This window comes from Thalassophryne amazonica, chromosome 12 (assembly GCF_902500255.1).
Source record: "Thalassophryne amazonica chromosome 12, fThaAma1.1, whole genome shotgun sequence".
Taxonomy (NCBI): Eukaryota; Metazoa; Chordata; class Actinopteri; order Batrachoidiformes; family Batrachoididae; genus Thalassophryne; species Thalassophryne amazonica.
The window spans coordinates 76,129,604-76,144,126 of NC_047114.1; the positions used below are offsets into that span (position 1 = coordinate 76,129,604).

The window sequence follows — 14,523 nt, forward strand, 5'->3', positions numbered from 1 at the left end:
TTCCTTTATCTTCATTGATCCATGTTTCTGATATAGCAATTATGTTAAATATTTTTTTTTAAACTGACTTAAATATTCTTAATGTTGTTAAAGTTTGCATATAGACTTCTGCTGTTGAAATGGATTATTGATAATTTGTTATCCGTTTTTAATGATCCGATTAAACTGTTCATCTGTATAATAGCAACAACTGTCATTGATATTTGAGAAGAAATTATTGTCCGGGTCTATATCGTGCTCCAAGTCCAGTACATTGTGGTCTGTGTATTTAAATGTTCTCAGTTCTACTTTTCCATGATCAGCAATCCTTTGAGTTATATCCTTCTTGTCTCCAGATGTAGATGATGCAGTAGATGAATAGGTTCCTCTGGTCTGTGTCATGGTGTTGTGATGTGTTTGTGTCCTCATACCTTATTGGTCGTATTTGTCCAGATCCTCGATGTTCCTGATTACCATAACCTTCACTTGTTCTGGTGTTCCGTTCAATTTGATAAATGTTTTGCAGTTGGATGTCCATGTCTGTTGAATTTTTCCCTGCTTTTTTAGGAAACGAGCTTTCCTGGCGATGTCTGCGTTTCTTTGGTCAAATGTTCATTGATGAATACGTTTGTTCTTTTAAGTTTCCGTCCCCTGTTTTAACAATGCCATTTTATGTTTTCTGTTGACAACCTCATTATAACTGCTCGTTTCACTGCTTTGCTGATGATGTGCAGATTTATCTACCTCTGAACCTTAAAACAAACTCATCTGCCATCCTACAGACTTGCTTTCAAGAAGTCAAAGACTGGATGTCTTTAAACTTTTTGAATCTAAATGAAAGCAAAACAGAGATTGTGGTCCTTGGTGACCTTGATCTTTCTGCCTTGGTTCACTCGCCTCCTACTGTCATTCATCTGCTAAGACCCTTGGTGTTTTTATAGACAGCTCTTTTAAATTCGAGAAGCAGATCAACACAGTGGTCAAAACAAGCTTCTTCCAGCTTAGACTTTTAAGTAAATCAAGCGTTACCTGCCCCCAAAACAGCTGGAACAGGTTGTGCACGCCTTGATCACGTCTCGTTTAGACTACTGCAATTCTCTGTATGTTGGTCTTAATCAGTTGTCTCTGCATCGCCTCCGATGGTGCAAAATGCAGCTGCGCGTCTGCTCACTGGAGCCAAACGGCACCAACAACTTTGTCCTGTTTTATCTTCACTGCTCTGGTACCTGTTGCTTTTAGAATCAATTTTAAGATTTTTTTGCTTGTTTTTAAATCAATTCACGGTTCAAGCCCATTCTGTTATTGATATGCTGTCATTGCACACTCCAGGAAGAGCTCTGTGCTCCGCGGACCAGAGTTACTGGTCTGTCCCCAGGTCTAAGCTGAAGACCAGGGGAGACAGAGCCTTTGCTGTTGCGGGGCCCAAGCTCTGGAACTCTCTGCCATAAATGTCCGACTGGCTCCTTCAATTGACTCTTTTAGACTCTTTTAAGACACATCTTTTTGCACTGGCTTTTAACACAAGATGAGCTGAATACTGCCACATCTTTATTGTGTTGTTGATTTATTTTGTTCTTGTATTTAACTAAATATAATTTTAATTCCTTTTACTGTACAGCACTTTGGGGCAGTGTTGACTGTTTGTAAATGTGCTTTATAAATAAACCTGACCTTGACCTTGATAAATTTTTACCAACATTAACAAAATAATCATTAAAATAGTTAGCCATCTAGGATTTTGGAAGGTACCACAGTATGGCGGATGAGGTGACGTGTTGCACCAGTACATGCACTCAGATGTGCATAAATATCTGCCAAATCTGTCCACAGCATAACAAACAGACTTTTGAAAATGTTAATGTGCTGTTTAAGGTTTATCAAGCTTTATATGCAAAGATATGAATATAAAAACACGTTAAACAACTTTCACAGAAAACAAATCACCACAACTTGGTTACAATAAAGCATGAATTACTGTGAATTCAGATGTACATGTTACACAGTTACTGTGAATGAAGATTACACAAAAGCTCCTCAGGAAATTATGAGGGAAAACAGTTACATTGTTCTCCTTCAAACACACAGTAAGTTTTGAAAAATGACTATGAGTAACGCAATCATAAAAATATTACAACAATGCAAAAACAGAAGGGGTTTGTCAAACCGATTCTTTCTACAACTTTAAACATAATGGGAACAAAAGCAAAATATCTTGTCTCATTCAAAACAACAGACAATGTGTGATTCACTCTTTGAAACATTTGGAAATATTTTTAAATGTATCATAAATTTCTTTGAAGTAGTGTTTAAGAATTTATACGAAAGACAGGTTGTATTTAATATTGAAATGAGTTTCGTTAATGAAAGATTTATTTATTTTTACACTTGATGTTTGTAATAATCAGAATATTTGTACATTTAAATTTAGATTTTATGTTCATGTTGAACTACAAACGCAAAAACTAATTAACTTCATTTTTATGAAAATGCTAATGTTCTTAAAGCTTCTGCACATTAACTGGCAAACACAATCTTGCTGAAAACAAGCTCTGTGAAGATTTTATAGACTTTTATTTGAGTCTCTTACTACTGCAAGCTGAACTTATGAAGCTTTTCTGAATTAAAAGTGAAACATCTTCGAAGAACTAAAGAAGACCAGTTGAACTAACTCAACCTACTTGAATACCACTTCCTGGATGACTGAGCATCTTAAAAAAACTGGATTTTCATGTCTAAAAACTGATTCTATATCGAAATTTGACATCTCGTGTAGGACGCAATAACCCAAAACCAAATCGTTTTGCATCCAACTCAGGTACTGCCTCATCAGGATTCTTCAGCTCACACTCAAAATATGCCAGCATGAAGAAAATGAACTGTTTCAGCTCACTGGTGGCAAAGAAACGCCCAGGACACATGGTAAACCCGGCACCCCAGGGCATGTAGTAATACTTCACCTTCTTCCCCCCTTTATAAAAATCTGTTTTTTTGCTCCCGTCTGGATTCAGAAAGCGGTCATATTTGAATGAAAATGGGTCAGGGTGGACCTCTGGATCAAGGTGAACTGTAGTATGAGGACAGATTGCCACTCTGTCACCCTTGCGAATACAATATTCCTGACCGTCAGACATTTTTAAAGTCACATTGTCAACCGCGATCCTGCTCATGGTTGCTGCAACGGTGAGTCGGAGGGTCTCTTCTATAGCACTGTCCAGGATTGGCATTTTCCCCAGCATGTCACGGGTCAAGGTAATGAAAGGAACATCACCTCGGTCTTCCTGCCCAGTTTCCTTAAGGAGCTTGTTGACTTCCTCCTTCACAGCTATCATAGCTTCAGGGTGCTTCAGAAGGTAGAGAAGAAGCCAGAAACAAGCGGTGGTCGTGTTGCTCTGGGAGGCCCAAAGCTGCACAAATGTGAATCGGCATATCATCGACTCTTTCAGACCCATTTCTTCTCTAATCTGCTGATTGTCCAACACCCAGGAACTGACATTGTCCTTCTTCCTTATTTTCTGCACTGCTAAAGCGTCCCAGAAGTCTGACTTTAGCTTCTCTGCCTCCATCTTTTTCCTTGGTGTAAGGACCCCGTATACCAGGTCAGGGAAGAGTTCATCATATTTTAGAAACTTGTGAAACAGAGTTTCTGCTTCCACTCTGTCTTGCTCTTTGGCCTTCTCTACATTTTTATTAATCGAATGTGGCTCATTACCGAACAGTGATAAATAGCCCGCTGTAAAAATAGTGCTAGAGCAGTACATAACATGTCATCTTCTTTCCAGCCTGCTTTCGGTCAGACACTGAGCCAGTAGGGTTGCAACATCACGTCTCTGTAGGTTTCTTCATCATGGCTGGATCAATAACTCCAGTCCATCTCCATTCAGTGGCTTTTGATGAAATTGTCAAGAAATTGATGTTCATCCTTTGCACCCTTATAATTAAGGCTCTTCCTAACCCGCCCTTGCAGTGTTGCGGATGTCCAGCTTTTCTCGGCTCTCCTTAAGAATGGATCCAAATGAAAGCGGGTCTTGACATGAATGTGATGTATTGCCCTCCCAGCTGGACTGTGAAGATCTTCCCATGCTTTTTTTGTCATACGCTCAAGGAATTTACTGGCATTCTCTTTGAAAAGTCTAAGATATGACCCAGCCAAGGGATGAGACCCTTGTCCAATGGGGGTTCTCCACGGCGACGTTGACGAAAATGTACCAAGAAGGTACAACCTCCAATCAGAGCAGCAAGCAAAGACAACCAGGATCGGCAAGCAGCAGCAGTCCCATGACTGAGTCCTTTGGCAGCCACAGAGCTTTGACAACAGACCAACATATCCTGCTAGTTAAATATGTCTTTGCTCCTCCTACAGGTGAAGGCCTTGTTAATATATAACTTAGAAATGCGTATGTCATATGATATCAATTTAAAGGTATTCTAAGTTATATATTAACAGCCTCTTATGGGGGCTGGGTTCATGAGTGTCCTTCTGCAGTAAGACAGACAGTGAATGGTTTAGCATTAAGAGCATGTTCTAAAAAATCCTCCTCAAAACTATCCTGGAATTGAAATCACAGAATGGTTCCTGATTGCATTGTTAGTTCAAATTAAGTTGAAACAACCTATATTTACAGTAAGTGTTTGGGCTACACTCATGGTTAGGGTTAGTTACACTTGACAGACCATGCATGTGCCTTTAGAGGCAAAACGTGCACAGACTACATATCTACTGGGAAAAACAGCATAACACTGAATGTGCATCATAAGGAAACATGCAACTGTTTTAACTATTTCCTTTAAAGCCAATGTGTCACAATTTGGAATATTTTGGAATATTTATCATCCAAATTATGTCTGTGATGCTTTCTTGATTGCTGTTTATTGACTCTTATCTTTTTTACTTTTTTCTTGCATGAACTTTACCTTTGTTCTGATCTAGAAACTAATTCTCTAAGGCCCAAACTATGTGTCTGTTATATGTTAGTTAGTTTGCTAGTCTGTCTGGTGAAAAACTTAAATACCACACACAGTAAGCTTGCCATTTTTTCTTGTAAAATTACATGAAGATGAAGGCTTTACCATGGCTGAATAAAAATACAAACTAACGAAGATAAGCGATCTTGCACTCAAACTCTCAAGTTACAACAACATACACAGACAGTCTTATTTTTAAAGAAATAAGAAATAGGGTAACTAGCAGTGATGCCGGTAACGCGTTACTTAGTAATGCGTTACTCAGTAATGCGTTACTCTAATCTAACCACTTTTTTTTTTAGTAACGAGTAATCTAACGCGTTAATCTTTCCAAATCAGTAATCAGTTACTTCTCCAAGTCACTGTGCGTTACTATTATTTTTGCATTGTGGGTCGATAGCCGCGATGGTTCGTCTTTAAGCAGGACAATGACCCTAAGCACACAGCCAAGATATCAAAGAACTGACTTCAGGACAACTCTGTGAATGTCCTTGAGTGGCCCAGCCAGAGCCCAGACCTGAATCCGGTTGAACATCTCTGGAAAGATCTGAAAATGGCTGTGCACCGACGCTCCCCATCCAACCCCCATCCCCAAAGAGGAATGGGTAAAACCGCCCAAAGTTAGGTGCACCAAGCTTGTGGCATCATATTCAAGAAGACTTGAGGCTGTAATTGTTGCCAAAGGTGCATCAACAAAGCAGGTGTTAATTTGGGGATGAAAATTTACAGGGTGATTCCATAATTTATTCCTCAGAATTGAGTGAGTCCATATTTTTTTCCTCTGCTTGGTCTAAAAAAGTAACCGTTACTGACTGCCACAATCTTTTTTTCTTGATTTCTTATAGTGTTTCTTAAAGCCAGAAAGTTGCCATTTGAAATTACTTTAGTTTTGTGTCATGTCTGTGATCTGCTTTTTTTCTACAAATTAAACAACTGAATGAACATCCTCCGAGGCCGGTGATTCCATAATTTTTGCCAGGGGTTGTGGACCAAGCAGAGGGAAAAAAATATGGAATCACTCAATTCTGAGGAAAAAATTATGGAATCATGAAAAACAAAAGAATGCTCCAACACATCACTAGTATTTTGTTGCACCACCTCTGGCTTTTATAACAGCTTGCAGTCTCTGAGGCACGGACTTAATGAGTGACAAACAGTACTCTTCATCAATCTGGCTCCAACTTTCTCTGATTGCCAGATCAGCTTTGCAGGTTGGAGCCTTGTCATGGACCATTTTCTTCAACTTTCACCAAAGATTTTCAATTGGATTAAGATCTGGACTATTTGCAGGCCATGACATTGACCCTATGTGTCTTTTTGCAAGGAATGTTTTCACAGTTTTTGCTCTATGGCAAGATGCATTATCATCTTGAAAAATGATTTCATCATCCCCAAACATCCTTTCAATTGATGGGATAAGAAAAGTGTCCAAAATATCAACATAAACTTGTGCATTTATTGATGATGTAATGACAGCCATCTCCCCAGTGCCTTTACCTGACATGCAGCCCCATATCATCAATGACTGTGGAAATTTAGATGTTCTCTTCAGGCAATCATCTTTATAAATCTCATTGGAACGGCACCAAACAAAAGTTCCAGCATCATCACCTTGCCCAATGCAGATTTGAGATTCATCACTGAATATGACTTTCATCCAGTCATCCACAGTCCATGATTGCTTTTCCTTGGCCCATTGTAACCTTGTTTTTTTCTGTTTAGGTGTTAATGATGGCTTTCGTTTAGCTTTTCTGTATGTAAAGCCCATTTCCTTTAGGCGGTTTCTTACAGTTCAGTCACAGACATTGACTCCAGTTTCCTCCCATTCGTTCCTCATTTGTTTTGTTGTGCATTTTTGATTTTTGAGACATATTGCTTTAAGTTTTCTGTCTTGATGCTTTGATGTCTTCCTTGGTCTACCAGTATGTTTGCCTTTAACAACCTTCCCATGTTGTTTGTATTTGGTCCAGAATTTAGACACAGCTGACTGAACAACCAACATCTTTTGCAACATTGCGTGATGATTTACCCTCTTTTAAGAGTTTGATAATCCTCTCCTTTATTTCAATTGACATCTCTCGTATTGGAGCCATGATTCATGTCAGTCCACTTGGTGCAACAGCTCTCCAAGGTGTGATCACTCCTTTTTAGATGCAGACTAATGAGCAGATCTGATTTGATACAGGTGTTAGTTTTTGGGATGAAAATTTACAGGGTGATTCCATAATTTATTCTGCAGAATTGAGTGATTCCATATTTTTTTGCCTCTGCTTGGTCTAAAAAAGTAACCGTTACTGACTGCCACAATTTTTTTTCCTGATTTTTTATAGTGTTTCTTAAAGCCAGAAAGTTGCCATTTGAAATGACTTTAGTTTTGTGTCATGTCTGTGATCTGCTTTTTTTCTACAAAATTAAACAACTGAATGAACATCCTCTGAGGCCGGTGATTCCATAATTATTGCCAGGGGTTGTAGATGTACAGTGGTCCCTCGTTTATCGTGGGAGTTACGTTCTAAAACTAGCCCACAATAGGTGAAATCCGTGAAGTAGTCAGCGTTATTTTTTACAATTATTATAGACATTTTAAGGCTGTAAAACCCCTCACTACACACTATACACTTTTCTCAATCAGGCATTAACATTTTCTCACTTTTCTCTCATGTGTAAACACTCTCAAAGTTCAAACCTTAGTAGAAAAATAAGGCCAACCTGTTTTCACGCCCAAACATTTGTTTGAGAAATAAAAATAGAATGTTTTCCTATAAATAATTATGATGGCTTTTTAGAACTAACAAATTTAATTTTAACGATCAACCTATGTGGTTGGACACATAAGAAATTATTAATAGTGACTGACCAGTATTTCACTGTTCCTCTGATCGCGCTTCTTCGTCCTGGTGCCACTGTTGCGTCTTTTTCCACTCACACCTCGCTGCAGGTGTCTTTTTCCGAGTGAAGAACACAGTTATGGGTAGTTGTTGGCGCTCTTTTTCTTCTGGGCGAGAAGATTCTTATAAACAGACACGCAGAACACAATGTGCGTACTCTCCCTTCACGGTGCCGCAACAGGTGTCCCGTCATCTCGACAGAACACCGGCCTGCTTGATGAGGACGCAGAGCACAATGCGCTGTGAAAAAAAACAAACCAAAAAAAAACATGCAAAATTGGACTAAAAAAAATCCGCGAAACTGCGAGGCGCTATATTTTCCAGTATTTCTTTTTCTTTCTTTTTTATTTTTATTTTTGATAACTCTCACATATGAGGGGGCAAGGTTGATGACGTAAGGGGGCGTCGCCCCCAAACGCCCCCTCGTGGCGCCGGGTCCTGGCACTGGCTGTCTTCCAAAGCCTGGAGAACAATGTTCTTTGTGACATGGGGTGATGTTACTCATGTTAGATAATATGATAATCATTTGTTTGAAAAAGATAGAAAAGAAAAGTGTGATTTTTCACCAGCTTTCTGTTTATTTTTTAGGATTTGTTATCTCTCCTGGCAGCCTGATAAGATGTCCTTGTTTTGGAAGACAATGCCTGGGAAATACTTCAATTCTTTATTGTGGAAATTACGGAAGAAATGTAACATTTTTAAAGACATCCCTCATCACAGCACTCTATTCTGGCATCCCTCGTCTCAAAAATAAATTCCATTAATGACCCACCAAGACAAAAAAAAAAAAAAAAAGTCCCTCGATGTTTGTCTGCTCCAGGTGCTTTTCTCAGCATGAAACACAGGACACCCACACTTTGTCCCACCAACAACAACCAAAAGTGAATGACATGAAGTGAATCTTACTGGGTCAGTGTAAACAGAAACCTTTTCAAGAATGAAAAAATAATGGTATGAACTGGTTAGCATTATTTAAAAATAACGATTCTGTTACGGAACATGAAAAATGTACGTAAAGTTTCTGCTTTCATTTTCGTTCCTAGCAAACCAAATGCTTTTGGTATTTGTTCCTTGAACCAGTTCAAAGCCTTGACCACAACAGTCCCAGCATTCACCGCAGCCATCTGTATCTTCAGCATTCTGCACGCGACAAAAATAAATCCCATTAATGATCCACCAAGACAAAAACAGTATGTTAAATTACACGGTCTGGACTGGTGATGATAACATCAGCAATCCAAGATGGTGGCAGTGCTTCCACAATGCCGCCAGTGGCTGTCGTCTAAAATGCATCAGATCTTTGCCTCTTGGTACTACATTCTCTTTGGTGGAAACATCAGAAATGAAACTGCAGTTGAAACAGAAAACACTTCATTCTGGCAGATCTAGTGCAGAGAACTTTATTTGGATGAGCGTCTGGTGGCCCCCTTATCTTGAGGGGAACTTCCCACTTGTCCTAGTATTAAGGAGAGCATGCTGAAGTTATTTTTACATTTATGTTAGGTTATATTTGCAGTAAAGCTGGTTAAGTAATGTTACAAAAGTGTGACATTTAAAAAAAATTATGGTAAAGTACCATTATTTCTTGATTTTCAATTCAACAGCAGACAAAATTCTCGAGAAATACCATCTTTTAAGTTTTAACAACTTTATAATGTTTAAGCGTGCTTGTCTCATTTACAAAACTCTCCATGGCCTAGCCCCTCCTCCTCTGGAGGAATTTATTAGACATAGAGAGCCTAACCCCAGGACTAGGTCTGCTTCTAGAGGGGACTGTGAGGTGCCTTTCAGACGAACTGCCACAGGACAAAACACCATTTCTGTGAAGGGTTGTACAAACTGGAACAGCCTTCCAACAACTATACAAGACAGTCCCACCCTGAGTGCTTTTAAAAATGAGCTTAAAAAATACAAAAAACAATCAAACCTGTCAACACAGGTGAGATGTATTGTACATAATCTCATGTTTTGTTTTAATTTATTTATTGTAATTATTGTTTGTTGTGTGTCTGAGGACTACAGATGGAAAGTAGCTTTTAGCTAAATCTAGCATATTTACACTGAGGCATGAAAATGTACAAAGTGTTCATTAATAGCATTGTCCTCATCAAATAAGTAATAAAGAAGAAAGAAAGTACAAGTAAAGGCGATTAATGGTGCATGTCAACAGCATCATGAGAACTTACGGTAATGAGAATCAGCGGCGCATTAGTGTGAAACTTCCGTTTTTTCCTCTGCGTTATGACATCACAGGCTTCGTTTACCGTAATACACCATATATATCATTGGAAATCCCTTTTTTTTAATTAGGTTGCCAGATACCTACAACTGCATTATTGATGAAGAGAATAAATTATACATCTTGGTTGCAAAAACTTTTTTTTTTTTTTTTTGTTAGCTCCACAAGTATTTTGTTGTTGTCTTGTTCTCTCAGGTGTAGGCCTATAGGATAGATTCGTGATTTTGGGTGCAATTTTGTTATTTAAGCTATTTGTTTGTTTGCCTACACGCTTAATATTGTAAATAAAGTGTTAAATTATTCAGCATTATGTCGTCATATGTTATGTATTATGCTGTACTTGTGCGTCTAATGGTATGAGTGGGTTAGGGGGTGGTGGGCAGGGGGGCCGGGGGGGGGGGTGGTATTGTCCCTACCAAAGCTGAGACCAAACCTACGCCCTTGCCCCTCAGTAATTCTTCCAGCGTGACAGGGGTTTGAAGTGAGGATCCTCTTACAAACAATTTCCCCCTGCTCCCAGACATTTAATGCATCCGTGTCTTCACACTGATTATACGCACAGACACAGTGTCCAACAACATGCTGTAAGATGTATATATATATATATATATATATATATATATATATATATAAACCACACTGTAAGACGTTTATTAAAAATGAATTATAATTATATTATAATTATATATGAATTATAATTATATATATAATTATATTTACTTCTCTGTGCCTTTTTCTTTTTTAAATAAAAAATAAGCAGACAAACGTGATGTGGGTGATGTTTACGTTGGGTTGTTTTGGTTTACAATAAATACAATTCAGCTTTTACACTGTAAAAAATAATCCAGTTGATTTTACAGAAAACGTCTGGCCGCTGTGGTTGCCAGGGGAATTCTGTCAAAATTACAATGAATACGTAAATGGTTTTACACATACATATTTATGTAAATTTTACAGTTTAAACCTATAATTTAAAAAGTTGTAATTTTGATGGTCTTTTTTATGTTGAATTTGCATGGCCATGCTGATATTAAACCATTTTTCTCTGACAGTAAAAATGTCTTACGGCGTGTTGTTGGACACCGTGTGTGTGCGTGTAATCAACGTGAAGATACGCATGCATTAAACGTCGTCAAAAGATTATGAAAAGGATTTTTTATATCATGTATTGAACAACCAACATACTGTTATATTTGTCTGGAGGAGATCGTTTGGAAGCGCTGCACTGAGTCGTGCTCCGGCTCCGGCTCCTACAGACTGGATTAGGCTTCTTATTAGCTCCTGTCAGTGTGCTGTTGGTTCCCACCGTCTCCTGTTGTTTCTCCTGTTGGCTGCTTTTGGTTCCTGTCAGTGTTTAGCCGCACCGCCCCCCTGCCCGTCAAAATGCACAGAACAACACTGCCATCTACGTGAATAGCGACGTACATATTTGAAACTCAGCAGTTTTGCGCTGTCTCAATATTGCGTAAGTGAGCAACACGATGAATGTGTACAATCGGTGATCTACAAATGCTGAATGACACTTCACAAACAGAATTTTGATTTATGCTTTTGTGCTTGTGGATCACAAAACACGTGTACAAATCGAGGAATATTTGTAAATCGCCCTCTGTGCATTCGCAGCTGTTGCTTTGTGTGAATCGTGGGCTGTTTGTGGATTTGTGCAGTTTTGCGCTGAGAATGTCTCAATATTGTGTAACTGAGCAAAGTGATGAATGTGTGTAATCGGGGATCCACAAATGCTGAATCACACTTCTCAAACAGAATTTTCAGTTTTGCAAATGCCTTTTCTTTTTTCTTTTTTTTTTACAAATGAAAAAAAAACACAATATATTTACAAATACATATTTATTTGTAAAAACCAACACACAAGTTACAAATCAGAAATTTGTGTTTGTGGATCACAAAGCAGGTGTACAAATCAAGGGATATTTTTAAATCACCCTCTGTGCATTTGCAAATATTAATGACACAAATTTAACTCCATATATGTGGCTGTGATTGGATAAATTGTGCACAGTGCAAATTCTGCATTTTGTATCACCACTATTAAGTAGTGGAGAAGGATATTCTTTCACCAAAACAGATGAAATCGTGGCTTGCATCTCAGATGCAATGTGTAGCTAAACTTTCAGGTCATCTTTTAAGAAAATCCTCCTCTTTGTGCAGCAGATAACTGAAACAATCCTGCACTTGGTGATACAAGCATCAGATTTGGAAATGAATGTTCTCCATAAATCAGTGTTTAAGAAAAAAGTACGGGCCACTTGAAAATCCAATATGGCGGCCAGGTAGGGGTCAATGAAAAATTACACAGGGGTCAAAATTTAAAAATGCTCCAATCATATTGAAAGCTATACCGCATTATGTGTCTGATCACAAAGATTCCAAAAAGGTATAGTTTGGACTATCTATGACTGAATGTTCTGGAGTTATGGGGTAAAAACAGCAAGAATGGTGACAAAGGTCAATTTTAGTTTGTACAGGAGTCAAAAGTTAAACTTGCTCCAATTTTGGTAAAAGGTGGTGCAAATTATTGGTTGAGCTAATAGGATTAATAAATGGAATAGTTTTGAAGGTGTTGAATGCTTGGTTCGCAAAGTACATGTCAAACAATGTTGACATACATTGGATTCTATGGCATGTGACATATGTTACCCTGTAATGTGACAACTGAGCATGACACATGGTGTAAACTATTCTTTTTTAAAACCCTATTACCCTATCAACCAATTTTTAAATTTTGACCCCTGTCTAATTCATTGACCCCTACCTGGCCGCCATACTGGATTTTCAAGTGGCTTGCACTTTTTTTCTTAAACACTGATTTATGAAGAACATTCATGCCAAATCTGATGCTTGTATCACCAAGTGAACAATTCTGGCAAAAATCAAACTTATCTGCTGCACTATCTATACCACTTCATCCTGAAGCTGTATAACTGATGATTTAAAATGCAAAGCTTGCACTGTGCAGAATTTCTCATGTGCCTCACTACTTCAATGGGAACTCGGAAGGCCAAGTTTATAATGAAGAATGTGGACATATACCTCAACAGTCATTGCAAATACACTGAAATGTTTCTGCAGCCTATTATGCATTTAGAGCTAACCCTGATGCATGTCTCCATCTTCTGGTCAGTTATGGTATTACTCGGCAAGTGGAGGATGTAGATACAGTAAGTGGGATAACTTCCGCTAACTCAAAGTTAACTTCCTTTGTCTCATTAATACCAGCAAATGCACAGAGGGTGATCTACAATGTTCCTTGATTTGCATAACTTCCGCTTTTGTCAAAAGCTCATGTACACGCGCACGCAAAGCCTCCTGCAGATGCTGTTAAAACATAAATATTGTTTTGATTGATTAATAGAGGGGTTTTACTGAACATGACCAAATTGTATGTAAGACAACAGGATCTTGATAATTAAACAACTGCAAATTATTGGATTTTGAGTTTGGCTCATAAGGCAAGGGGTATTTTAGCACTGCATTATTTTTTATTATGGTATCTATGTTTCCTATTGACATTTTATCACCATGCACTCTGAACTGCCTTGACAGTCCTGCTTTAGTGCACAGTGTTGGATTATGATGCATACCTACCAACATTTGAATGTATCAATGCGGGACACCTACGTGTGCCTGCAAGCACCAAATGCACGAAGTGTAACTAGGGGAGTCCGAGGGCGTAAATAACACGGGGGTAAATAACACCCAATGTGGGATGGTTGGCAGCTCTGGTGATGCTATTGATCCAACCCATACTCAGCCAAATGCCCGGTCTTCCTAAAGTATAAAAATCATCAACTTCTTTGCATTAAACAGTTTTTCATTTTCAGTTTTAATTTCAAGTTTGCTGAAGCTGATCAGACTGTGGAATGAAGTGCTGCAGGTTCACACTGAAGTGTGTTGGTCATTAGTGGATATGTAATGTCACCTATTGAATAAATCACCTTTGTAATAATGTACATAACATAAATAAAATATGGTTTTAACCATACCACAAAGACCTATGCTGCTTATTTACGAAATAGTGTTTTACAAACTCAAGTTGTTCCATGAATAAAGGTCATTATGACCTTTATTCCTGGAGTTCAGTTCTTTCAGCAGAACGTTCTGTTCTGATTGTGCACACTTTGCCCATTGTGTAAATGTTAGGAAACACAACACATGCACAGATTTCTTTCCCTTCTGAAATGAAAGCAAGTAAGAGTGAGTGTGATAACTGCAATAGCATTAAGGGGGAGCATGGTGGACAGTTTCTCTATTTCTAGGATTGGGAAAATTTGGAAAGTTCATTCACAGAGGTGGGGTACACCCTAGAAGAGTTACCAGTTCCTCTAACCTGCATGTCTTTGGAAGTGGGAGGAAGCCGGAACACCTGGAGAAAACCAGGCAAACAGGGAGACAACATACAAAATCCACACAGAAAGGGCCATGTGAGAAATGAAC

General features: G+C 38.4%; 1 pseudogene; it reads right to left on the reverse strand.

The window, feature by feature from the left end:
• Positions 1-2,711: 2,711 nt before the first annotated feature.
• The window catches only part of LOC117521281, a 32,520-nt pseudogene continuing 20,708 nt past the window's right edge, over positions 2,712-14,523 (reverse strand).